The sequence below is a fragment of the Pseudophryne corroboree genome, chromosome 1 (genome assembly GCF_028390025.1).
Source record: "Pseudophryne corroboree isolate aPseCor3 chromosome 1, aPseCor3.hap2, whole genome shotgun sequence".
Classification (NCBI taxonomy): domain Eukaryota; kingdom Metazoa; phylum Chordata; class Amphibia; order Anura; family Myobatrachidae; genus Pseudophryne; species Pseudophryne corroboree.
Window position 1 is genome coordinate 1024021234 of NC_086444.1, and position 26948 is coordinate 1024048181.

The 26948-nt window shown below is 42.2% G+C and overlaps 1 protein-coding gene across 15 annotated transcripts in view; it reads left to right on the plus strand.

Annotated features, from left to right (window-relative positions):
* Positions 1-26948, plus strand: part of TENM3 (teneurin transmembrane protein 3) — a 1613133-nt gene that overhangs the window by 1382950 nt on the left and 203235 nt on the right. The gene's annotated exons all lie outside the window — the stretch shown is intronic.

Sequence of the window (26948 nt, forward strand, 5' to 3'; positions counted from 1 at the left end):
GAGTGTGCAGCTGTAGTGGAGCGAGCCATCTTGCCCAAAGCATGGCGAGTGAAGTGACCTTGCTATGGTACACGTTTTCCACCGATTGTGCTGAAATATGGTTAAACATACAAAATGACACCCAAAAAACATTGTGATAACCTTTGTTGTGTCAACCATTATTATGTCGACTTTTTATACCTGTGACCTTACCCACTGTCTACCTTTTACCTGTCGACCTTTTGACCCTGTCGACCTAGAGCATGTCAACCTAATGACTGTCTATCTAGGCAGTGTAGATCTTCTAGACCACACCCACCCTAAGTGAAATCTTGAAGTATTGATTGGTTTGTCTTTTTTACAAGTTGAGATTGGATTGGGGGTAAAGGGTTAGAGTGCCATATATGTGGGAACACAATGGTAGGCTAGGATAACAACAATTAACAATTTGCTACTTTTTCATAGATGTCACCTCCATACTGTGCCTAAAAACATTGCACATTACGGCCACTGCTATCGTATTAATAACACGTTTCTAATGCCCCGATATGTTAAGTGTAGACCATCATGTATTCTTACGCTGCCTTACTTGTGTACTTGAACCTTTTGAGCTCTAGATAATGTGTTGATTAGTGTGTGAGAACTGCCAAACTTCTGCCCAGGGACCAAGGGTACATGCTGTCCAATGGATTTTGGTCCCTAGATATTCCAAGTACAATTTACTGTATAACACACACTGCAGTCCGTTGTTCTTCAGGTCTTTTTGAACTACTGTAAATCTACCAGTCAGACTTTAAGATAGCTGGTGTGTCCCATGTTATCGCAGGTAATCTTCCCCATGTGCATCATATAAATTGAGCCCCCCTTTAAATAATAAATCGGTCAGCACTCTGGTAGCAGTTATTTTTTTTTTTTCTGTCTGTTTTTCTTTTCACCCTTGTATTTATATAATCTGGCATAGTTACTTATATCTGTTGCCATGGGATACAACACTGCTTATCTGTTCTCTCTGTATTAGATATAGAGAGCTTTTGTTTTTGTTTGTAAAACAGGGCAATGATAATAAGCAGCTCTTCCTGATCATAGAAAAGCATGGCTAAAAAGCACAGTAGGAACCCATTTGGAAAAACAAATGCTGTTAGTAAAAGTTGGCCGAAGTGGCATACAAGGCAATAAATTAACTTGTGGATAGAGAAAGCCTGGAGCATTTTATTGTCTCATATAAGCAGTTGGAGAAAATGTTATAATTATCAAAACCTTTAATTTAGCGTAGATCATCAAAACAGCCCATAGTCAGCAGGTACAAAATACTATACATGTAGTGTTATTATGAATATTACCTACAGTATGTATCACTTTTACACTAATTGTAATATTTATGCTTTGTGTCTCTTTAATTGTTACTGCTATTCTAAAACTCCAATAGTTTTACACTGGCAGAATAAAGAACATGATCATTATCTCATGCAAATCGTGAATCGGATAGCCCTGACTTACATGAGAATAGAATCTAGTTACTGTGTACCATAAATTATTATTTTAAATCAATGTCAATGAGTCTGTGTTTTGGCAGATTGATACTCTCTTGATGACCAGTATACTGCTACCCATTAGTTCAGTATATTTAGCTCTTGTCACTGTTCGCTAGACGCAGGCCAGTGCAGGGGATGTGACTTTTGTACACACTTTGTTCCCCTGACATGTGTGACTGCAACCTGTTGACACATGTCTCTGCTGCCAGTGCCTTAGGTTACACTGGGGCTTGCCTAAAGCATTGCCTTCTAATGTCTATGTGTTATGCATAAGCGGATGGTGAATAATATGGCCGACCTGAACAAATATGGAAATAACATATATTATCTCTAGGAGGCAAAGAGCCAGCCTCACCATCTATCAGTGTATGTTTTGTTGAGGAAATTAAAAATAAATCCACTTTATTTCTATAGGGAGGTAGCTCAACCGTTCTTTAGGTTGATGTATTAAAGGAAATACATAGAACTTCTCATATAAACAGAGATACAGTAGGTAATCTGTGACACACCAGCTGTTGTGGAGTTGCAAGCCTCAAATCTCCTAGAGATCACGCTGGGATTTGTAGTCCCACTATAGGTGATAAATCACAGGATACCAATCTGTGGTTTTAGTGGAAAAGTATGACACGACGCACAACTGATTCTCCGTGACACGGTATGTAAAAAACCCCAACACACATACATTTAAACGGTCTACAGAAACTTTTACAAGGTTGTCAGAATGTTCCACGTGGACTGTCAGACTTAATCTTCAACCCATTTATATTCTTCACTTCACTTTTTAACACCTCGTTCTATAAGGTAATTTACATAAGCTATGAAATCCACTTTTAATTTATGCATGGGTTCTCTTGTGCTGTTGCATGTGCTTTATGTCTAATCTATACTATTGGTAGTCTTTGTGCTCCATAGGTGATTTACATTTAAAACTAATATATAGCAGCAAGTAAATAAGCTATGTGGTATTTTTTCTACTGCAATCAAGAGATATACCCGAAAATTGGCTATTTCAAAGTGGATATGTTGTCATAAAGCCAAATAATGAAGTGGTGAGGTGCGACTTGTAATTTAGTAATCCAGCCGTGAGGGACAAGATTGTGTCATTTGAGCTGCCGCGGCTCCGCATTTTCTAGCTTTTGTTATGCATTAGGGATCATCCTAATGTTACCTTGACACAGTGTTTGCAGTGAATTCTGCCTGCTGCCATATGGTGGGGGTATTGTGAACCCAACATGGGAAATCTGAGGGGAAGCAAGCTTCTAAAAGGGGAAGTTTTGTGTTAATTAGTTGAAAAGTTTATTTTTCTAAAATACTACCATATGCATATCATATATTATACATATTTTTTTCATAGTGTCCAAATTCAGCACATATGTATTTATTATGTATACAACACCAGCAACGGATACATATGTAGCGGTTTACCTAGTAAACAAGAAATTCATTACATTGCAGGAAATAACTACAAATGTGTTGACAAATAACATAAGTAAAGGCTAGCGAAACCATATTATAAAGCACATATACAGGTTGAGTATCCCATATCCAAAATGCTTGGGACCAGAGGTATTTTGGATATCGGATTTTTCCGTATTTTGGAATAATTGCATACCATAAAGAGATATCATGGTGATGGAACCCAAGTCTAAGCACAGAATGCATTTATGTTTCATATACACCTTATACACACAGCCTGAAGATCATTTTAGCCAATATTTTTTATAACTTTGTGCATTAAACAAAGTGTGTCTACATTCACACAATTCATTTATGTTTCATATACACCTTATACACACAGCCTGAAGGTCATTTAATACAATATTTTAATAACATTGTGTATTAAACAAAGTTTGTGTACATTGAGCCATCAAAAACAAAGGTTTCACTATCTCACTCTCAGTCAAAAAAGTCCGTATTTCGGAATATTCAGTATTTCGGAATATTTGGATATGGGATACTCAACCTGTATTATACTGTAACTCACATAACACTGCCATATACAAAACTGGGATTTGCTTGACATACAGGTTCATATTAATTTGTGCTGGGAATCACATCTATACATTTATTCCAATTTATTTTTAGGAGTGGAGGGTCCAGTAAGTATTCTAGACAGCGCGATAACCCATAGCAGCCAATAAGGTATTTTATATTATTTTTCAATCTGTACTAGAAAAATCAGCAATCTTATTGGTTGCTGTGGAGTGCATTTCATTTCAACCTGTGCACTAATTTATATCCGTTTCCGAACCAACATCCTTGTCACAAACTATTATTGCTCTTATCCCATATTCACTGCATTGTACAGTAGGGAGTACACTGTAAGTCACGCATTAATACAGGCTGACAGTAATGCCCCCAAAGGTTATACTCCAGTTTTTGTTTTGCTATGTGAATTGTGTGTATTTAGTGAAGCTGTCCTGCCGCTTGCGTCTTGTGTTATGAATTGTACAGCACACAAATGTAAGAAGGCTTTTGTGTCACATTTTATAGTCCAATACTTCTTTGAATTCCTCTTGGGTTGTTTATTGAGCTACATTGATTTCCACGTACATTTTGTGAATTGAAATGGAAATTTGGCCTAAGGATAAATTGTAATTTCTCTACTGTACAAAAGGCCAGCTACTTGTTATTTATTGTAATTCCTCAGTACACTGGGGAAGCATATAATTAATGATTAGCGAGACACAGGTCAGGTAGCAGGCGGGCATACACCTCACTATGCAGTACCTCATTGTCATTCCAACATTACCCCTTTGTCTAGTATTCTGGAGGCTTACAATGTGACACAGCTAGGGAATTGCCACACAATCAATGTGAAAATTCACAACTACTGTATACCCAGTTTCACTAGCACCGTTTCCTGCCACAACATCTAGACTGTTATGAATGAGCAGTCATATCCTGGGTAAACTCAGCAATATTGCAGATTTGTTTTTGTTTTTTTGACAATATATTTGTTTTGTTTCTTTTAAAGGAGGCAGTAAACAAATATATCATTAAATTACATTTATGTTTGTTAAGCTTCATCAGGCATGTTAGTGAAAATGAAAAATGAAAATCTAATAATATAAGGAAAAAAACATAACTCCATTAAGGAATGTGGACTACCATACTGTTTGAGTCCTGCAATAATTCCCAGCAGCAATTAAACTGTAAGTTACGTTATATTTAGAACCTGCGCTGACCTATTTTGCATATGTACTCAATAAACTGATTCTGCCCACTTTTATGAACATCCGTTTAGCAGGAGCGATGGGGAATCTTATTGGGTTATTCCGGTAAACTTACAGAAAAATAGAATAAACAAATGTTTACTTCGTTTTTTGGAAGAAGAATTGTGCTATATTCTATAAAGTGTTTAAGAGGGACTATTCCATTCACATGGATCCTCCCAGCCTATAGTAGTGGGATTGCCAAAAGATGTTGATATATTTAAGTAGACCTAAATGAAACAACAGCTCTATATATGGCTGACACTGGAGGTGAATCAGTAGTGGGAGAGCTGTCTGCAGGAAGCTAGGTGGGCGTATGTAGCTCTTGCTCATGAGGTTACGCCGGAGTAGAAGAGATACAGGGTTTGTATGGTGGGACAGAACTGACTACTGAAAGAAGCAGAGAGGGAATAGATTCAGGACAGGAACTGGCGGGAGAGTTTGCTGTAATCTGACTGAACCCGGTTATACTTCTGGACCGCGCTGAAACCATTTGAAATGGAACTGAAGTCAGACTGGAACTGGCAATTGTGCAGTCACTAGTTTGAATAGCTGCAGACTGCAGGAACTGAAGCACAGAAAATAGAGGCTGTTACTGGAGCAAGCTGGAACCTGTAGTTCTCCAGTGTAGCGAGACAAAGCTTGTGGCGATAATCGCTCAACTGCAAAAACATTGGGTTTTCATACAACTGTGAATCAGGCCCATAATCCATACGTTTTATTACTAATGAGCACAGATGTCAGTATTCACAGCTTATAAATAACCACGTCAGAACTCACCTGTTGTATAGATACTATTTACAGGTGTTGATGCATATTATATATTAAAATAGTTTCTGTATTGTGCCCCTTCAGAGGTTGGATCCCGGAGGCAGGAGTCTCCATCGCCTCTGGGAGTTATGCCCCTGCACATTGCGCTTTTCACAAGTGTTCAACAGTGATTCTGTATTATCCAACAAATCTATATGTACAGAGGCGGAACTACCATAGGTGCAGAAGGCGCATTGCTCTGGGGCCCCTGAGGACAAGGGGGCCCACTGCTGCCCAGACCAGCAATGACTTATCCCCTGGCCCCCCACTTTGTGCAATGTTGGATGAATGGTCCAGTGCAGAGAATAGGGTGGGCCTCACTGCCTCTTACCTTAGGGTGACAGGGCTGACCTTGTGTGTGCCGAACTGATAGAGGAGTCCTGCCACGTATTAGCGCTGATGATTACAGCCACTTACTGCCTCTAATTAACAGACAACTGTACATTTCTGATTCTCCACACCGTGCAAGACATTGTGCTTGTACCCCTGTCACCCACTGTCTCCCACTGTCACCCACTTCCTACCCCTGTCACACCCTGCATTCCGCTGTCACCCTCTGCCTCCTATTGCCTTCCATTGTCACCCTGTGCCTCCCCCTGCCTTGCGCTGCTACCCTTTCCCTGTCACCCACTGAGGTGTGGCATATTGTAAGCTTGGGTTGGGATGGAGGAGGGGGGCCAAAATTATATTTTTGCACCAACTCACAAGTTCCGCCACTCAAAGGAATGTAGCTTCATCTGCATTAGGCAGTCCTAGTTGTATGAAATTAGCAAATAATTATGTGAGTTGGGTTTCTCCTAAATCACTTTGCCATGGCATACTTTCACTCTTTTGGTGTCTTTTAGTACACCTAATAGAGTAAAAACAAATCTAAATTGCAAATGTGCAAATTTACATTAGACCAAAGCTGCCTTGTTTTGGCTTGTCAACACCTTTTTTTGTTTTAGAATGAATATATAATATATTTTTTTTAAACATTGGAATGGTTGTATACGGCCATCTGCTGTGCCACTTGCCCGCAGCTCCATCACTTAACACATAAGACAGGCTACAGCTGTTTAATTGCTACAGTGTTGAACAATTATCTATCTGCCCAAAATTTATATTTATATGTGTATGCATAGAAACCATGTGGTTAAACATAAGTGATCTAATTGTGATCTAATATCATTAAGCATTCATTAATTAATCCCCTGTGGAGTAATGAACAATAAAAAAATAAATAAAATCTTAGTTGGTTTAAATAAATGCGAGATAGCAGCTCGATGATTTTAATTAGCATGTTATTTGCAGGTTCCATTCCCTTCTGCTGAACATTTCATCAGCGCCTTGGCTTTCCGATATTCCTTACTAGCGTTCTCTGCGAGGCCAGTCTGTTCTGACGTTGCTCATTCTAGCATGTGAAGTTGTGACTTCCTTCCTTTTAACAAAATTGACAAAAGAGTACTGATGTACATGACAGGGCAGCTGATGTCCTAACAGTTACTCAGATAGGGCTTTTCATTTTTGTCAGATGAGATTTATCTACTACAGTATACATAAGTAGTGAAAATAAATGTATTATATATATATGCGTGTGCGTGTGTGAAGCCTTTTTTGTATGTACTTGTTCCCGCAAATGCGCCTTATTCACATCACTAAGTGAATAAGACGCATAAACATCCTCTGATTGAAATGATATGCGGCATGCCTATATTCTGTGTGCGACTGCATCTTTAAGTGCATACAAATTACTACCTGTACATTACATAGCATTTCATATGCAGATACAGCTGCAGTATCACATTTTAATCAGCAGTGTCTGGTTGTGCGTCATAGCGCTCCGAATAAGATGTATTTTTGGGGGACAAAGGTGCTCAGCACTGGCTGATTTGTATGGGGAGCTGACAGCTCTCATGCTCCCCTGAGTGATGCTACTCATTATGTACGACCATACAAGAATCCTGACAATGGGCGGCAGCTCTGAAATGTAGACATCTGAAAATACAAGTATTTATTTAAAATTGAAAAAGTTCCCAGTGCCATCCTTTGGTGAAGTGTGTATTTTGGTGTACTGACACCAGGGAGCGCTGTTATATGTGGAGGGAGTGCCTGCTGTTATTGGAAGTGTGTGTATATATATATATATATATATATATTTGTGGTTGCAGGGAAATTGCAACACTTCTCTAAATAATATAAGCAGGCAGTAAGATAGATCAGTGTATTGTTATCCATTTCCTTGCTGCTTATGATCTAATGTCCAAAATAGGAACCCCAGTAGATAATATTGCAAGCAGGAGGCGCTCACATGAGTTGTAGAAATAAATATTGAGAATTTATTGGTCAATAAATAATCTTACATATATAATATATAAAAGATTGAGAGCTATTCTTGTGAACTAACATGGCTTTGATGCCTAAATGTAACTTCAATATGCCCTGTAGTTGTGTAATGATTGCTTGACTGAACATTTTAAGTATTAAGAGGGGTTAACAAGATCCCCCGTGAAATCAGGGAAGCAAATTATTTATATAATGCCCTGACTACTGTTATGAGGCTGTACAACAGAGAGGCAATCACGGACGCTGTGAAAAGATATCTGGGGGTGGAGAGATTTCGTTTAATATGGCCTAAGTTATAAAGTTAATTTCTTCAGATTCCACAGAGACTTTCTTATCTCTTGTCATCAAGCTTTGCTGTCAGTGCGCATCTCCCCAGCACACAACACAGGGAAGAAGCACTCATTAAAAAATAAATAAGTGGAGATTCATTGGAGCATGGTAATATGCCACTGGTTATACTGCACTGCTTTCATAATGAAGAACTTGCTTCACCACTCAAGCCATCTTTACCAGTCTCTGGTGGTTTCTTAAGGGTGAATATAGAATGAGCTCTGCAGTGATCTGTGTCCTTGTTCTGAAACAGCATTACCTGTATTGTTTGCTGGGACAATGATCCAGTGCTTTTGGGGTTCTAGAGCAAGATTAATACATATATGTTACAGGACATCACTTGACAATCTAAAGAGCGCATTCCAGGTTGCTGAGAACATTTCTGATAGTAGAGCTTCTTGGGAATTGTCAATCAAAAATAACTTGAGGTAGAGAGCTAAATCCTGCAGTAAGGACTATGTAATATGCTGATGTGTTAATATTACATAGTGTAAATGTGCTAGGAATGTACCGCAACCTTGTAGCATATACTATACAGATGGAGCCCTGCTCATCTATCCCTTTAATAGGATTAATTGAGCCAGTGCTGTCGGTCTTAATCCCCTGCTGTAATGACTTAATCCCCTGCTGTATTGTTCTCTCTGTATTGTATTGCAGCTGAGAACAATAGATGAAAGGCTTATGCTAATAAACCTTGGTGCACCTAGGCACAGAGAAGGCTAGATGAGCAAGGCTCCATCTGTACAACATGTTCTGACGCTTTCCAGAAACAAGTTGTATGAATGAACTGATGTTCTAGTAGAGACACTCTTCTTCAGCCTTGCTGACTTCTCTGGGGGCTACTCTTGTGCAATATGTAAAAGTGGACATCATGGCCCCTGTAAGATAAGCTGAAATATGTTAAATGTTAACATTAAACAGGCAAAACAGTCTGCATCTGTGATGTGGTACTAAACGTGCACCAACACTTTTATGTAATAATATGATATTAATATTTGTCCCCACATGTAAAATGGCCAAGTAGGGATTTACAATAAATATTTGATCTTACTGTTCAAGACGAATGCGCAAACAATTTACAGTGACTGAACAGGAATTATTGAATATTGATTCAAAATATATATATTTTTTGAGTAAGTAAATGTATCCATGCAGATTATACACAGTGAGGGGTAAGTTTGGAAGAAAGGAGGGACAAGCTATTTCTTGTTGATAAATGTGAAAGGTATACTGTATGTGCTGTGAATCCGGCCATAGGGGCTGATTCAAAGATGTACGCTATAGCACCTAGTCGCAGCAGCTATTCTAAAGTATGCAAAAGCCACGCACTTATGTTACTAGACGCCCACTGCCAGATTCTATGATCTGCTGCTGCGCCTGTAGACGCCGCCGTATCCCTCTGCGAGAACATCAGACATAGAGTAATTCTCAGGTTACTCAGGATGACTGGTGACATTGCGCTGCCGGAGCCAGTGGAGCGGTGCCCAGGATATGGGGCAGACATACAGTAATACCTGTTTTCTGGAGTGACGTGAAATTTTAGAAATCAACCATAAATGTGTATCACAAATGAAGGCTACAACCTGAACGATGACATATTCAAAACCATTTGAAAATAAATGTACTCCAGACACGTTTAGATTATGTACTAAGATGTTGAATAGCATTTACCATGCCTTTTTTTGTTCTGTAAAATCTGATTTTTGTTTTGTTTTGTTTGTTTGTATTAGGGCCGGTATCCGGTCAATAGGTGGACAGGTTCAAATGGTCAACATGGCAATGGTCGGCACAACATGTGGTCGACATGAGCTTTTGTTTTCAACTATTTTGTACTTTACCATCCACGTGGACTATGATTGGGAATGGTAACCTGTGCCAAGCGCAGTGGGCACCTTGCCCGAAGCATGGCAAGCGAAGAGAGCCATGCAAGGGGGGGATTTGGTGCACTAATTGGGGTTTCATGTGCTGAAACCTACAAATTGGCCATTGTCCACGTCAGCATTTTGCCTGTGCCGTCCTTTTACCATTTGGTGTCGACATTTTCACTGTCGACCTATTATACCATAACCGTTATGTCCCTTCTGTCTTTGCACATTGGTTTCCATAGAAAGCAAGCGAATGCTTATTTGAAAGAGAGGCAATATCTTTTTCAGCTGTGTTGACTAATAAAGGTGTAACTGTAATTGCAAATCACCCTTGTATTTCCAAATAGCACCAGGCACCACTAATGTGTTGGAACAGCCCATCATAAAGGGTCTCCGTTAGTTAGTCTGGTAATGTGGTGTCTTTGGAAGATGTGCACTCTATATGAGAAATAACACCTTTGGAATATAAACCATTTACATGGCTTGCACAGGACACCAATAAACCTAGAAATGACTCTCTGTGGTCCAGCAACTAAGTTTGTTCATTTATTTACTGTGTTTTTGTTTCTCAGACAAGCTGCATTGTTACCTGCTGTATGTTGTATTATTGTAGCAGACCATCTGGGATAACGGTGCATCATGAGACAGCACAGCATGTTTCTATGTGATAATGGCTTTGAGGCAGGTTCTGTTAGAGCAGAGGTCCCAAGGCATGCTTACAACACGAAACGTGCTTCCTAGCCTGTTTCTCTTGGTAAAATCCACTATATGAGAAATCTCCTTTGAGGCCTGATACCTTCCAAATCACACATGTGTTCTAGCCTTTCTTCTCTGTCCCCCTTCCCCTGCTATGGCTGTGCTCTTCTTCCGTTTGTTGCTTAGTGTGTATATTATACTTAATCTTATCGTTACCCTTGGCGACTGTGCTCCTAATGTACTTATTGAGTCATTGGTAATTATAGGGAATAAAGACACAAGATTATTTTGCAGAGAAACAAAATGTAACATTTTGGAGCAAGACTGGTAATGTTATAATGCAGCAGAGTACATGGCGGTATAATTAGACATTATGACTAGTAGGAAAATAACAGCGACATTTTTTTTTAGCCCTATTATTCAGAAATCACCAAGCAGCTTTCACGGCTGTCACTCAGCGTGATTTTTCCCAGAGGACTTAGCTGTTAAAGTGTCATGTTTGTGAGCACTGTCTGCATGTAACCATAATGAAATGTGCATTTGATTTCTGCAAGTGATTTGTAAATATAAAATGTTCTGATATATTGTGATTTTATTGGATCTTGTGTCTCTTTGTTGAGTGAGAGCTGAGTCTTATGACAGGATATTTTCTGTTGTCGTGTTTAGCCTTGATTGTCTGATCAGCGCTCACATTGTCACGGTAATGGAAACATTCCATTGTTTAACAATGAAAGGACCGCATTTGTTAGTAATATCTGAACGCAGGTAATGTGATTTGTTTTTCTTTACATTTACAGTACATACATTTCTGAATAGCTTTTTGTATGGTTAAAATAAATATATATTTTTTACAGACTCCCACGTACAGTAAGTGCCACACACTGTGGCTCTTGGGCCTATTTATTAAAACGTGGTAGTAACAATAATTTTCTGTGAGTGCTTGTTGCAGTGATAGAAAATCTCTATTTTGCTCTCAGTTGTCAATAAAATATCTCCAGGTCAGCTAAGCGATACACAGCTGCCTGGTGACAGTGGGTGGAAGCGATTACAGCTTCCCCAGGCTGCTGTTAGGAGATACAGTATACACACCTGTGACCTGCAAACTTGATTGTGCATGTGCAGTGGATCTGATACAGTATATATATATATATATATATATATATATATAATGGTTTTCATTTTTCTTGTTTAACCACAATCCTAAAAGGGCAATAGGAGAAAAAGGACTGTGGGGGTTACTCAGGTCGCATTGCAAAGTGATGTGACCGCAATTTGGCGGCGCCAGTTGCATGTCCATTGGCGGCACCAGTGCCAGTCCAATCATGCCCGGCCAATGCGATGGCATTGCATTGTTTGCGGGGTGGGTGGGGGCGGTGATGGACCGTTGTGGGGGCATCTCTGGGATTACAGGGGTGGGTTGGTGGCATTTTCACGGCGGCTGCGTGACGTCTTCACAGCTGCTGCGATGGGAAAACATGGCGGCGATGCGCCTGCCATGAAGTCAGGGGGACGTCAACAGTTGCTGCGACCGCAATGAAATTGCGGTCGCAGCCGCTGGGCAGGACGTTCAGCATGCTGGGGGGCCTTACCCTGCCATGGGCAGCCCCAGCATGCAAAATAAAGGATTGCAGATTGTGCTTTTAAGCAGAATCTGCAATCCTTACTGAATAACCCCCTGTGGCCATAATTGTACTGCAGTGATTCTTGTAAACTAGGCTCATGTATTGCATGAGGGAGCTTTAGCCAGAGAAACCTGGCAAATGTTATCACCAGGAGCACTGTCCCGGCAAATGTTATCACCAGGAGCACTGTCCCGGCAAATGTTATCACCAGGAGCACTGTCCCGGCAAATGGTATCACCAGGGGTACTATACCAGCAAATGTTATCACCAGGGGTACTGTACCAGCAAATGTTATCACCAGGAGTACTGTCCCGGCAAATGTTATCACAAGGAGTACTGTCCCGGCAAATGTTATCACAAGGAGTACTGTCCCGGCAAATATTATCACCAGGAGCACTGTCCCGGCAAATGGTATCACCAGGGGTACTATACCAGCAAATGTTATCACCAGGGGTACTGTACCAGCAAATGTTATCACCAGGAGTACTGTCCCGGCAAATGTTATCACAAGGAGTACTGTCCCGGCAAATGTTATCACCAGGAGCACTGTCCCGGCAAATGTTATCACCAGGAGTACTGTCCCGGCAAATGTTATCACAAGGAGTACTGTCCTGGCAAATGTTATCACCAGCGGGGGTAATCTCCGGAAATAGGAGTATTATCACCAGGTTTGTAACAAGGTATGTGCGGAGGGTGCACCGCACATAGTGTTGCTGGCTAGGGGGGCGCTGTTGGTGACACTTGGCAATTATCTGTTTTAATTACTTCACTTGCAGCTTCCACATCTTTTTGAAGCCCAGCATCTCCTGACCGCCGTTGTCTCCTACCCTGGCCCCTTCTGTCGCTAATACCTATACAACATTCAACTTGAGATTTCTTTGTTATTCAGTCACACTGTCCTTTATTACATTTCAAGATGCTGACATACCCGGGATTCTAAGCCATTGCCTGTGGCATTGCAGTCAGACAATCTATTCATTGAGCTATCTGCCCTTGCATAGAAAGGTAGATAATTCTAAGCTAGAGAATTCTAACTATTTGAAGCTTACCTTGTACTTTGTGAAAAAATGATCAGCATTGCAGATCTATGTAGTGAGTGGCTGCAAGATATTGGATGTGTGGCTGCACACTACATAGATCTGCTCCATTGCAATGCTGCTTATTTAAGTACCAATAGCTTCATATAGTGCTCATAGCTTTATGCAGGATCAAATACAGCTCAATGAATAGGATATTTGATTAGAATTCAACAGGTTATAGGTTTGAATCCTGGGTATGGCAGTTTATTGAAATGTGTTATTTAACAAACGGTATTGCAACTGAATAACAACAAACTCTTAAGCTAAGTACATGAATGTGATATAAAGAGGATTTGTGTCCAAATCCATTTTCTTGCAGTGGTTTGTAAATATATATAAAATGTGGGAAAGGGCATCATAGCATGGGTTTTCTCTGAGATCAGTTTTGACATGCTCCTTCCCCATGAGGCATGCGTCTTTCGTCCCTATTGGAAAAATGGTGGAGGGGGGCAATTCTCTCTCTGGCACGGAGCGCCAAAAAGTCTAGTTATGGCTCTGATTATCGCCGGCGGTAGCCCCTTGCCATATAGTACAGTTCTCCTTTTTATAAAAAGATCTGTATATCTAATGAACCTGATGTAAGATTTCTACTTATCGACAAATAAAGCAAATAAACTAAGAGGCGTCTCATCAGCTCTACCCACTCTTATACACTTTCACCTGGGTGCTACATGCCTAAAAGAAGGCACTCCAATCTGCAGACCCCCAGACAAGCACCTGGTTATATTAGCATCTAGTGAAAACTTTATGTCAGAATATATATAATTATCCCACTTCTACTTTCACACTGTTCTGCCCCCTCGCTTTATTGTATAAATACAGTGAGATTACAAAAAATAGAATTAAGATAAAGTGAATATTTATCCTCCCTGTAATGGAATTTTAATTTGGTGGGTAATTATACCTTTTTAAATAAAGTACTGTTAGAGGCAATTTGCATATTAGAAGAGAATTTGTAAGAGTCACAAGCCAAGCAGCGTGCTTTACTGTTTAGATAGTAATCCTTTTTTTCTTATTATTCAAATGCACATACATATAAAAGTATAGTACTGTAGTGTTATGTAACAAACGGGATGCAGTCAGGATCCCCGCAGACGGAATCCCAACACAACTCAGAATGCCGATGCCAGGATCCCGAAAATGATGAACATCCCGAACGAGGATGTCACGGGACGCCAGAGAGGTAAGCCCCCGAGGGGAGTATATGTGTAAGTGTGAGGCCGCAGGGGAAGGGAGGGTTAGGGCCAGGCTGCGGGAATGGTGGGTTAGGGTTAGGCATTAGGAATTACTCAGTGTCTGTATTTTCAAGAATGGGATGCCGCTGTCAGTATTTTGACAGCCGGCAGCCCGACCGTCGTGATCCCGATGCAAACCCGTAAATGTTCATAACTGGAAAGGTCAAAAAAAGACAGATAAATTGTTGGACATGTAAAAAACTAAACTAGTCATCAACAGGTGTAGTCCTCATAGCTACATCTGTATTAGTGATCTCGTTGTGCTAAACATTACCCTATAAATGCAATCTCACTTTGTTATAGAAGGATTTCTTTTAGTCTCGTAGAAGAGGATAGATATGGAGCAATGCAAATTGTGTTAGTGTTCTAATCCATTATGACAGGATAATCAGTAATAAAATAGTGCAGTGAGTACCAATTAATGAACATCAAATCAATGGGCATGCTGTTCCTGCTGATTAAAACAGCAGCTGATTGGAATAAATGGTTTTAATATACTTATTCAGAGAGTAGTCTCATTTTATCATATCTACTGAATCTAGTGCATGAATAATCTAAGGATGATACCTAGGTGCCTCTTTAATGGGATGCTAATAGCAGTCATTAGAGAAGGCCACGCTCGGAACGTATAATAGGAGACTAGCGTTTTCTGACATATTATATGCCCTGCAAAGGACGCTTAGAATAACAATGTTGTGTGCCAAGTGTAGACTCTTCAGGCCCTCAAGACACTGCTGTTATTTGCCTAATAGAGTTATTAACCGTTTCATTGGTCGCCTGGCGCATTCATGTGTTTTGGCCTTCAAGAAAACGATCATGAAAAAAACATTAATGTCATGTTCTATACATTTAAGTAGAAAGTAGAATCCAGTTAATATCGCAAACATAAAATCACCAGTTACAGTAATATTATCGAATGTTCTTTCATTATTTATATATATCTGGCAGTTGTGCATGCATCATTGGGGGCAGACCAAAACAGCCAGTGATTGCTCCATTAGTTCATAATGGAATTAAAAGAGCAATTGCTGGCTGCAAATAATCACAGCTCCATACGCCATGTAGCATGCCGTATCGCAGTATGACGTATCGCAGTAAGAGGAGCATAGCTACTTCTGTAGCTCTCACTTTTTGATATCTCTTGGACCATTAGCATAACCATTCCCAGGCTGTCTAAGCTGTCACTAGCGATATCCGCAAACAATTGATAAAGGGACATATTTATTAAAGAATATTTGTGGCACATCACCTAAAAACAGCAGTTTCCAGGTGCACCCGCATATATTTAGGGCATAGTGGGCCACAGAGGTTAACTCCAATATCTGCAGTAGTCCCTCCTTTTCTAATCACAAAACAGCCCTCAGGTATTTATGGGGCTGAAATGCCTTCAGACTTGCCAAGCTGCAGATATGTGAAGCATTCTGGAGCTTGGCCCTGGCCACTAAAGCCATCTGAAGATGGCATCAGCCTATTGTAGTCTACGGGCTGCTATATCAGCAACTGTTTTGGTCTGCCCCCAATGATGCCTGCACAGCTTCCAGATGCACGTGCACAATACAAGCACTGACACCAAACTCGGACACAGGGTTATATCGTAAGCAGTAGAAGAATACTAAATTCATGTGAAGATTTCCATTTTCATGTTGCAAATTTAGTCAATATTTTCATATCCACGCCTTAAATGTGGGATATGATAAATCCACTCCAATTTAACACACCGACGAGTGAAAACTCATAGTTGCTGATCTTGTGGGAGATCCTGGCGGGAGAGGTCCCAGGGGCAGCTGCTGGGGAACAATGGTGCCTTGAATTAGATCATCACAGCCCTGACATCTCTGCAATATGCATTTTTCAGTGAAAAGCTGGGTTATGATGCACTGTAGGAGTGGACAGGATTCGGGAGTCTCTTGAACATTCTGGGAGAGTAGGCAAGTATGTGGGATTTATTCCAAGCTCTGCATTGGTTCAAAAGAGATGGACTTACCTATAAGTACCCCTTTATTACAGTTGCTGTCACTAGGACCCAGGAAGAGACATGGCTTAGTAACGCTTGTCCTTTAATGATATAATTAAGCCCTTTCCAGGATAAGCTTTGCTGAACTTTTTTAAGAGACAGGAAATAGAGGAAAAAGCATTAGAGAAAGCCTCCCCATCCTCCCACCCACCGACTCAGGGTACGCTCATTTGAGATGTGTCTCTTTCAAGTGATGCAACCCCTGAAGAGTTATTTTCTGGTGATCATATATCAATACCCGTGTACTGGAGAAATCATTATGAAGTCCAGGGATGTGTGAATATATCTCCCCTTCTGATCCCAGTATATTCAGGGCCACCCTTATTTAAAAGAGCAGAGTCCCCTCTTTCAAACGATGTGGTCCTTTAGTGGTTATTGCCTGAAGATCAACTGTGATCACGAGACAATATCAACCTGCACTGCAGTAATACGAGTAGACCTGGTGGATGGGGAGGGCAGCTACTGAATTGCTACTGTGCAACTATGCAACGGGATAACACAGGCCCTCCTGAGTGTGCTGCTATTAGAAATACTTTATAAATTGGATCATCTTCTTGCAACAGACTCTACTGACCCGACCTCTGTATTCTTTCATCACTTGATACTGTGCATCCATACCCCAGACTTGTGAATGCCCAGTCTTGGCCTTATCTAAGAGGTCCTCCTACACAGGCCAGAATAGCAGTCTGTCTGCATCATGTCACAGGGGGTGGAGCAGTCTGTGTAATCAATTTCTAAAGTTTTGTAGTGCAGAAAAAAAGTTTTTTGGCATTTTTTTACGTCAAAAAACAGCACTAATGTGAAAAATACGTGAAAGGTACATTTTAAAGCTACAGCAAAAATAGGCAAATGTTTTCTTAGATAAAAATGCAATTGCTTCTGGCCTCAGTCTTCCCAACAAAAAATAGCCAGTTTGATTTCCAATAAACAGTGTATAATTTCCTGAAGACGGCATGATGCTCACCCTTGTTTTAATAGATACAATTTAGACTTGATTCTCCTCTGCCAAGCCAAATGAATCAGCAGGGGTGGGCTGATAAATGCCCCTAGAGTATTCCCTTATACATTAGACAACTACTATACATAACTTTGCTCAGAGTTTTGCATAATTGCCTGTGTCTGTTCAGAAGAATTGCTAGGTTGTGCTAGCATGTCATAGAATTATTCCTCCCTCAAATGTTAGTTACTTGTGTTCAGGCTCAAGACATTGGGCTTGTAAATTGGAAAGTCTGTTTTGTTATTGGCTGGTTTGCATCAGAGAGCTTTTAAGCCTCTCTCTACCTTTCCTATTCTGTCATTTTCACTGGTAAGAGTCTTTTCTTGAAATACCCAGAAAAATCAGATTGCCTTTTTCCAGCTGTGATTATGCCTGTTATTATATACTGTAGGACAAAAGCCGCAATCACTGCAATAGACACTGACGAAAATATAGACCTCGGCCCAAAGGTGCTTTTTGCAGATTAAGGCTTATCAGTTAGAATGTGGCTTTTTGGCACAGGTAAAAAGGTGATCGTTGCTGTTTTTCTATAAACTTCCAGGGCTTTAATAGAAATACATCCACTGGGAATGCATGGGCGATTACAGCTGCCAGGTTTTAGCATTCTGCCACATGTGTATGGTATTTCTGTACACATGAGTTTAATATATAATACTTTGAGTTTAAGTTTATAACATATTGTGCTAGAAAGGAAGGTCAGGCAAATATTAACTTTTGCTTATGCACTTAAATAGGTTTCACTAACGATAGAGGCTGCAGCTCTGTTACCGCTCGACTGTATTGTTTGTGAGTTGTCTGAGGATCTGTAACAGCAAATTGCATGAGGGACCTGCTTTGCTCTCTAGTTACTGCTTTAAAATAAGAATTTACTTACCGATAATTCTATTTCTCGTAGTCCGTAGTGGATGCTGGGGACTCCGTAAGGACCATGGGGAATAGCGGCTCCGCAGGAGACTGGGCACATCTAAAGAAAGCTTTAGGACTATCTGGTGTGCACTGGCTCCTCCCCCCATGACCCTCCTCCAAGCCTCAGTTAGGATACTGTGCCCGGACGAGCATACACAATAAGGAAGGATTTTGAATCCCGGGTAAGACTCATACCAGCCACACCAATCACACCGTACAACTTGTGATCTGAACCCAGTTAACAGCATGATAACAGAGGAGCCTCTAGAAAAGATGGCTCACTACAGCAATAACCCCATTTTTTGGTAACAATAACTATGTACCAGTATTGCAGACAATCCGCACTTGGGATGGGCGCCCAGCATCCACTACGGACTACGAGAAATAGAATTATCGGTAAGTAAATTCTTATTTTCTCTAACGTCCTAAGTGGATGCTGGGGACTCCGTAAGGACCATGGGGATTATACCAAAGCTCCCAAACGGGCGGGAGAGTGCGGATGACTCTGCAGCACCAAATGAGAGAACTCCAGGTCCTCCTCAGCCAGGGTATCAATCTTGTAGAATTTTACAAACGTATTTGCTCCTGACCAAGTAGCTGCTCGGCAAAGTTGTAAAGCCGAGACCCCTCGGGCAGCCGCCCAAGATGAGCCCACCTTCCTTGTGGAGTGGGCATTTACAGATTTTTGGCTGTGGCATGCCTGCCACAGAATGTGCAAGCTGAATTGTACTACAAATCCAACGAGCAATAGTCTGCTTAGAAGCAGGAGCACCCAGCTTGTTGGGTGCATACAGGATAAACAGCGAGTCAGATTTCCTGACTCCAGCCGTCCTGGAAACATATATTTTCAGGGCCCTGACAACGTCTAGCAACTTGGAGTCCTCCAAGTCCCTAGTAGCCGCAGGCACCACAATAGGTTGGTTCAGGTGAAACGCTGAAACCACCTTAGGGAGAAACTGAGGACGAGTCCTCAATTCCGTCCTGTCCGAATGGAAAATCAGATAAAGGCTTTTACAGGATAAAGCCGCCAATTCTGACACGCGCCTGGCCCAGGCCAGGGCCAACAGCATGACCACTTTCCATGTGAGATATTTTAACTCCACAGATTTAAGTGGTTCAAACCAATGTGACTTTTGGAACCCAAAACTACATTGAGATCCCAAAGTGCCACTGGAGGCACAAAAGGAGGCTGTATATGCAGTACCCCTTTTACAAACGTCTGAACTTCAGGGACTGAAGCTAGTTCTTTTTGGAAGAAAATTGACAGGGCCGAAATTTGAACCTTAATGGACCCCAATTTCAGGCCCATAGACACTCCTGTTTGCAGGAAATGTAGGAATCGACCCAGTTGAATTTCCTCCGTCGGGCCTTACTGGCCTCGCACCACGCAACATATTTTCGCCAATTGCGGTGATAATGTTTTGCGGTTACATCCTTCCTGGCTTTGATCAGGATAGGGATGACTTCATCCGGAATGCCTTTTTTCCTTCAGGATCCGGCGTTCAACCGCCATGCCGTCAAACGCAGCCGCGGTAAGTCTTGGAACAGACAGGGTCCTTGCTGGAGCAGGTCCCTTCTTAGAGGTAGAGGCCACGGATCCTCCGTGAGCATCTCTTGAAGTTCCGGTTACCAAGTCCTTCTTGGCCAATCCGGAGCCACGAATATAGTGCTTACTCTTCTCCATCTTATCAATCTCAGTACCTTGGGTATGAGAGGCAGAGGAGGGAACACATACACTGGTACACCCACGGTGTTACCAGAGCGTCTACAGCTATTGCCTGAGGGTCCCTTGACCTGGCGCAATACCTGTCGAGTTTTTCCCAACGGTTTATAATCATGTGGAAGACTTCTGGGTGAAGTCCCCACTCTCCCGGGTGGAGGTCGTGCTGAGGAAGTCTGCTTCCCAGTTGTCCACTCCCGGAATGAATACTGCTGACAGTGCTATCACATGATTTTCCGCCCAGCGAAGAATCCTTGCAGCTTCTGCCATTGCCCTCCTGCTTCTTGTGCCACCCTGTCTGTTTACGTGGGTGACTGCCGTGATGTTGTCCGACTGGATCAACACCGGCTGACCTTGAAGCAGAGGTCTTGCTAAGCTTAGAGCATTGTAAATGGCCCTTAGCTTCAGGATATTTATGTGAAGTGATGTCTCCAGGCTTGACCATAAGCCCTGGATATTCCTTCCCTGTGTGACTGCTCCCCAGCCTCGCAGGCTGGCATCCGTGGTCACCAGGACCCAGTCCTGAATGCCGAATCTGCGGCCCTCTAGAAGATGAGCACTCTGCAACCACCACAGGAGGGACACCCTTGTCCTTGGTAACAGGGTTATCCGCTGATGCATCTGAAGATGCGACCCGGACCATTTGTCCAGCAGGTCCCACTGGAAAGTTCTTGCGTGGAATCTGCCGAATGGGATTGCTTCGTAGGAAGCCACCATTTTACCCAGAACCCTTGTGCATTGATGCACTGAGACTTGGCTCGGATTTAGGAGGTTCCTGACTAGCTCGGATAACTCCCTGGCTTTCTCCTCCGGGAGAAACACCTTTTTCTGGACTGTGTCCAGGATCATCCCTAGGAACAGAAGACAAGTCGTCGGAACCAGCTGCGATTTTGGAATATTGAGAATCCAATCGTGCTGCCGCAACACTACCTGAGATAGTGCTACACCGACCTCCAACTGTTCCCTGGATCTTACCCTTATCAGGGAATCGTCCAAGTAAGGGATAACTAAAATTCCCTTCCTTCGAAGGAATATCATCATTTCGGCCATTACCTTGGTAAAGACCCGGGGTGCCGTGGACCATCCATACGGCAGCGTCTGAACTGATAGTGACAGTTCTGTACCATAAACCTGAGGTACCCTTGGTGAGAAGGGTAAATTTTGACATGAAGGTAAGCATCCTTGATGTCCCGAGACATCATGTAGTCCCCTTCTTCCAGGTTCGCAATCACTGCTCTGAGTGACTCAATCTTGAATTTGAACCTCTGTATGTAAGTGTTCAAAGATTTTAGATTTAGAATCGGTCTCACCGAGCCGTCCGGCTTCGGTACCACAACAGTGTGGAATAATACCCCGTTCCCTGTTGCAGGAGGGGTACCTTGATTATCACCTGCTGGGAATACAGCTTGTGAATGGCTTCCAAAACTGTCTCCCTGTCAGAAGGAGACATCGGTAAAGCCGACTTTAGGAAACGGCGAGGGGGAGACGTCTCGAATTCTAATTTGTACCCCTGAGATATCACCTGAAGGATCCAGGGGTCTACTTGCGAGTGAGCCCACTGCGCGCTGAAATTCATTGAGACGGGCCCCCCACCGTGCCTGATTCTGCTTGTAAAGCCCCAGCGTCATACTGAGGGCTTGGCAGAGGCGGGAGAGGGTTTCTGTTCCTGGGAACTGGCTGATTTCTGCAGCCTTTTTCCTCTCCCTCTGTCACGGGGCAGAAATGAGGAACCTTTTGCCCGCTTGTCCACGAAAAGACTGCGCCTGATAATACGGCGTCTTCTCATGTTGAGAGGCGACCTGGGGTACAAACGTGGATTTCCCAGCTGTTGCCGTGGCCACCAGGTCTGAAAGACCGACCCCAAATAACAATACTTCCAAATGCCGTTTGGAATACGCATCACCTGACCACTGACGTGTCCATAATCCTCTACTGGTAGAAATGGACAACGCACTTAGACTTGATGCCAGTCGGCAAATATTCCGCTGTGCATCACGCATATATAGAAATGCATCTTTTAAATGCTCTATAGGCAAAAATATACTGTCCCTATCTAGGGTATCAATATTTTCAGTCAGGGAATCTGACTACGCCAACCCAGCATTGCACATCCAGGCTGAGGCGATTGCTGGTCGCCGTATAACACCAGTATGTGTGTAAATACATTTTTGGATACCCTCCTGCTTTCTATCAGCAGGATCCTTAAGGGCGGCCATCTCAGGAGAGGGTAGAGCCCTTACAAGCGTGTGAGCGCTTTATCCACCCTAGGGGGTGTTTCCCAACGCACCCTAACCTCTGGCGGGAAAGGATATAATGCCAATAACATTTTAGAAATTATCAGTTGTTATCGGGGGAAAACCACGCATCATCACACACCTCATTTAATTTCTCAGATTCAGGAAAACTACAGGTAGTTTTTCCTCACCGAACATAATACCCCTTTTTGGTGGTACTCGTATTATCAGAAATGTGTAAAACATTTTTCATTGCCTCAATCATGTAACGTGTGGCCCTACTGGAAGTCACATTTGTCTCTTCACCGTCGACACTGGAGTCAGTATCCGTGTCGGCGTCTATATCTGCCATCTGAGGTAACGGGCGCTTTAGAGCCCCTGACGGCCCATGAGACGTCTGGACAGGCACAAGCTGAGTAGCCGGCTGTCTCATGTCAACCACTGTCTTTTATACAGAGCTGACACTGTCACGTAATTCCTTCCAACAGTTCATCCACTCAGGTGTCGACCCCCTAGGGGGTGACATCACTATTACAGGCAATCTGCTCCGTCTCCACATCATTTTTCTCCTCATACATGTCGACACAAACGTACCGACATACAGCACACACACAGGGAATGCTCTGATAGAGGACAGGACCCCACTAGCCCTTTGGGGAGACAGAGGGAGAGTTTGCCAGCACACACCAGAGCGCTATATATATACAGGGATAACCTTATATAAGTGTTTTTCCCCTTATAGCTGCTGTATCTTTAATACTGCGCGTAATTAGTGCCCCCCCTCTCTTTTTTAACCCTTTCTGTAGTGTAGTGACTGCAGGGGAGAGCCAGGGAGCTTCCCTCCAACGGAGCTGTGAGGGAAAATGGCGCCAGTGTGCTGAGGAGATAGGCTCCGCCCCCTTATCGGCGGCCTTATCTCCCGTTTTTCTATGTATTCTGGCAGGGGTTAAATGCATCCATATAGCCCAGGAGCTATATGTGATGCATTTTTTTGCCATCCAAGGTGTTTTTATTGCGTCTCAGGGCGCCCCCCCCCAGCGCCCTGCACCCTCAGTGACCGGAGTGTGAAGTGTGCTGAGAGCAATGGCGCACAGCTGCAGTGCTGTGCGCTACCTTGTTGAAGACAGGACGTCTTCTGCCGCCGATTTTCCGGACCTCTTCTGCCTTCTGGCTCTGTAAGGGGGCCGGCGGCGCGGCTCTGGGACCCATCCATGGCTGGGCCTGTGATCGTCCCTCTGGAGCTAATGTCCAGTAGCCTAAGAAGCCCAATCCACTCTGCACGCAGGTGAGTTCGCTTCTTCTCCCCTTAGTCCCTCGATGCAGTGAGCCTGTTGCCAGCAGGTCTCACTGAAAATAAAAAACCTAAACTAAAACTTTCACTAAGAAGCTCAGGAGAGCCCCTAGTGTGCACCCTTCTCGTTCGGGCACAAAGATCTAACTGAGGCTTGGAGGAGGGTCATGGGGGGAGGAGCCAGTGCACACCAGATAGTCCTAAAGCTTTCTTTAGATGTGCCCAGTCTCCTGCGGAGCCGCTATTCCCCATGGTCCTTACGGAGTCCCCAGCATCCACTTAGGACGTTAGAGAAATACAGTTAGGATACAAACCTTATCTTCCTAAAAGAAAACCCATTTCTATGCATTGTATAGAGCTCTGGGTGATTGAGACACACATATATTATTAACACAGATTATGTTTTTCTGATATGCTGTTAAGCAGCTACAGTATCACACCCGTCCAGTTACTGAACACGTGGGAGGCACATGCAGGAGTAAGCTGAAAGTGTTTTTTAACACCCCCCCATTTTATCCTGGTGTGCCAGTGAAGAAGTAAGCAGGAGGACAGGTGATAGGATGTGCCAGGGTAGGCATGCAGCTTTAACAGGGTTGGGTCAAGAGCCTGCCACAGCTAACGCACTAATATTGTACTGACATATACTGTGGCTGGCTTTATTCTGACAGTTTATTTATAAGCAGAGTGACCCAACAATTGCCCGGTCTACTCTGAACGACTAAGACCATTGATCAACATTCAAAATTTTGACTGGTACTGTAGGTCTATGTGAACTGGATCATCATCATTTTGATGACCCCTACACACACATGTACTACAGAAACCACATAAAGAAACAAAGTCAGTACTTAGTGATCACAACATACAGTAGTAAACAGAGTCTGCAGTGACTGCTATACAATAAACGCAGTTCACAGTGACCGTCATACAGCACACATAGCATTGCATATTGTTTGTTAGGTAAGAATAAGGGGGGTAAGCAGTTAATGATGTATTGAGGTTAATTAGGATTTTTTTTATGAGACTGTGGGATGCAATTAGACATTTAATGCTCACCAATGATGTCTTTAGTATATGGAGGTCATTAATGCTTTCTGTGGTATATGACAGTCATTGATGCAGTCTGTAGTATATGGTGGTTACTAATGCTATCTGCGGTATATGGGGGAAACTAATTCTCTCTGTACTATATGGTATTCACTACTGTGGTCTGTAATATTTGTAGGTCACTATTCCTGTCTGTAGTATATGGCAGTGTCTATTGCTGTCTGTAGTATATGGCAGTCACTAATACTCTCCGTAATATATGGAGATCACTAATACTGTCTGAAGTATATGTCAGTCACTAATGCTGTCTTTGGTATATGGAGGTCACTAATGCTGTCTGTAGTACAGATGTGTCTTCATACAACTAGCCTCAATATGCCATGCACCACAAGAAGCCTGGTGTGAGATTTTCGGCAGTTCCCATGCAACTCTGTTAGCGTCGGGTATCTTGTTTTGACAAAAATGCGTTTTATTGACGTAAGCAGACTCTGCTGATTAAAATGAAAAGCAGCATGCCTATATTCTGCAGCTCTATCTGTACACGAAATGCTGCAATACAGTATTTTCCAGGAAAACACTGTAACGTAGCATTTCATATGCAGATAGAGCTGCATACGTATGCAGACAGACTATAGGCATGCTGCACATCATTTTAATCAGCAGAGTCTGCTTATGCATCTTATTGCGATGCAAATAAGACACATTTTTGGGGAAAAATGCACAGAAAGCCACCTGGAGGCTAAGTAATAGGGTCCGGTTTTGCCAGAGGTGCGGTATGCCGGCCTTTCTTGGACGTCTTTTTTTTAAAGCATCAATCATTTACAAGGCAAAACCATGTTTCCGGCAAACTCGTACCCTATTACATACTGTATGCCCCCTGGTGTTAGTAAACACGCTCACGTCTATGTGCGACTAGAAGGGCTATTTAACGTGTCTGTAGCAATGATGAATGAGGACACATCTGAATATGGGGTTCACTAATGCTGTCTGTAGCATATTGTGGTTACTAATGCGGTCTGTAGTATATAGTGGTCAATAATGCTGTCTGTAGCATATAGCGATCATTATTGCTCTGTGTAGTATATGGCGGTCACTAATGCTGTTTGTAGTATATGGCAGTCACTAATGGTTGCCAATATCAGGGGGATCATCCAGATAATTGTAAAATGTATACCCAGCATAACTTTTGTTTTTTCTTTAATACATTTTTATAAGCCAGAATATATCTGATGTCATAAAGCAGGACATATTTACATATTTATTACTCTAAGAGGCCAAAATTGAATAAAGATATACAGATGGAGCCCTGCTCATCTATCCCTTTAATAGGATTAAGTGAGCCAGTGCTGTCAGACTTAATCCCCTGTTGTATTGTTCTCTCTGTATTGTATTGCAGCTGAGAACAATAGATGAAAGGATTATGCTAATAAACCTTGGTGCACCTAGGCCCACCAGAGAAGGCTAGATGAGTAAGGCTCCATCTGTACATAGTAATTTAAGTTCAGAATTGGGATGTGTCCACATGTCATAATATATAATGCAGCATTATTTTCTTCATAGAACTTTAACATTACATAATATAATGTGTTACATTTCCATATGTCAGGTCCATATGCATAATGTGATCTTATTTGTTGTTTCATGGACTATCACCTATCGCTTCTGTGCAGGTTTCCTGACATCTATGCCTCAATAACATGTGTACCCTAATTACAAACAAAATAAACATTTATTACAACACTGTGAATCATTTAGTCATTGCATTGGGAATATCTTTGCAGTTATTTCATAGGCAGCTTTAAATAACAGATACACATTACTTGCTTCCTCATAAGTGTTATATTTCTTGGAGTTCAACTCTCTTAAACATGAATATATTTAAGTGATTATCCATGACACAGTCTTTTCCATAGGCGCTTTGTGGACTTAACCATTACTCAAAGGAGGCTATTAAATATGTCACCTAAAAAAAATGGCCACCTCTCGGCGTGTTGTAGACACCAACAGGTTAGCTGGTAAGATGTTCACAAATTGCAGGAAGGCAAATTTCT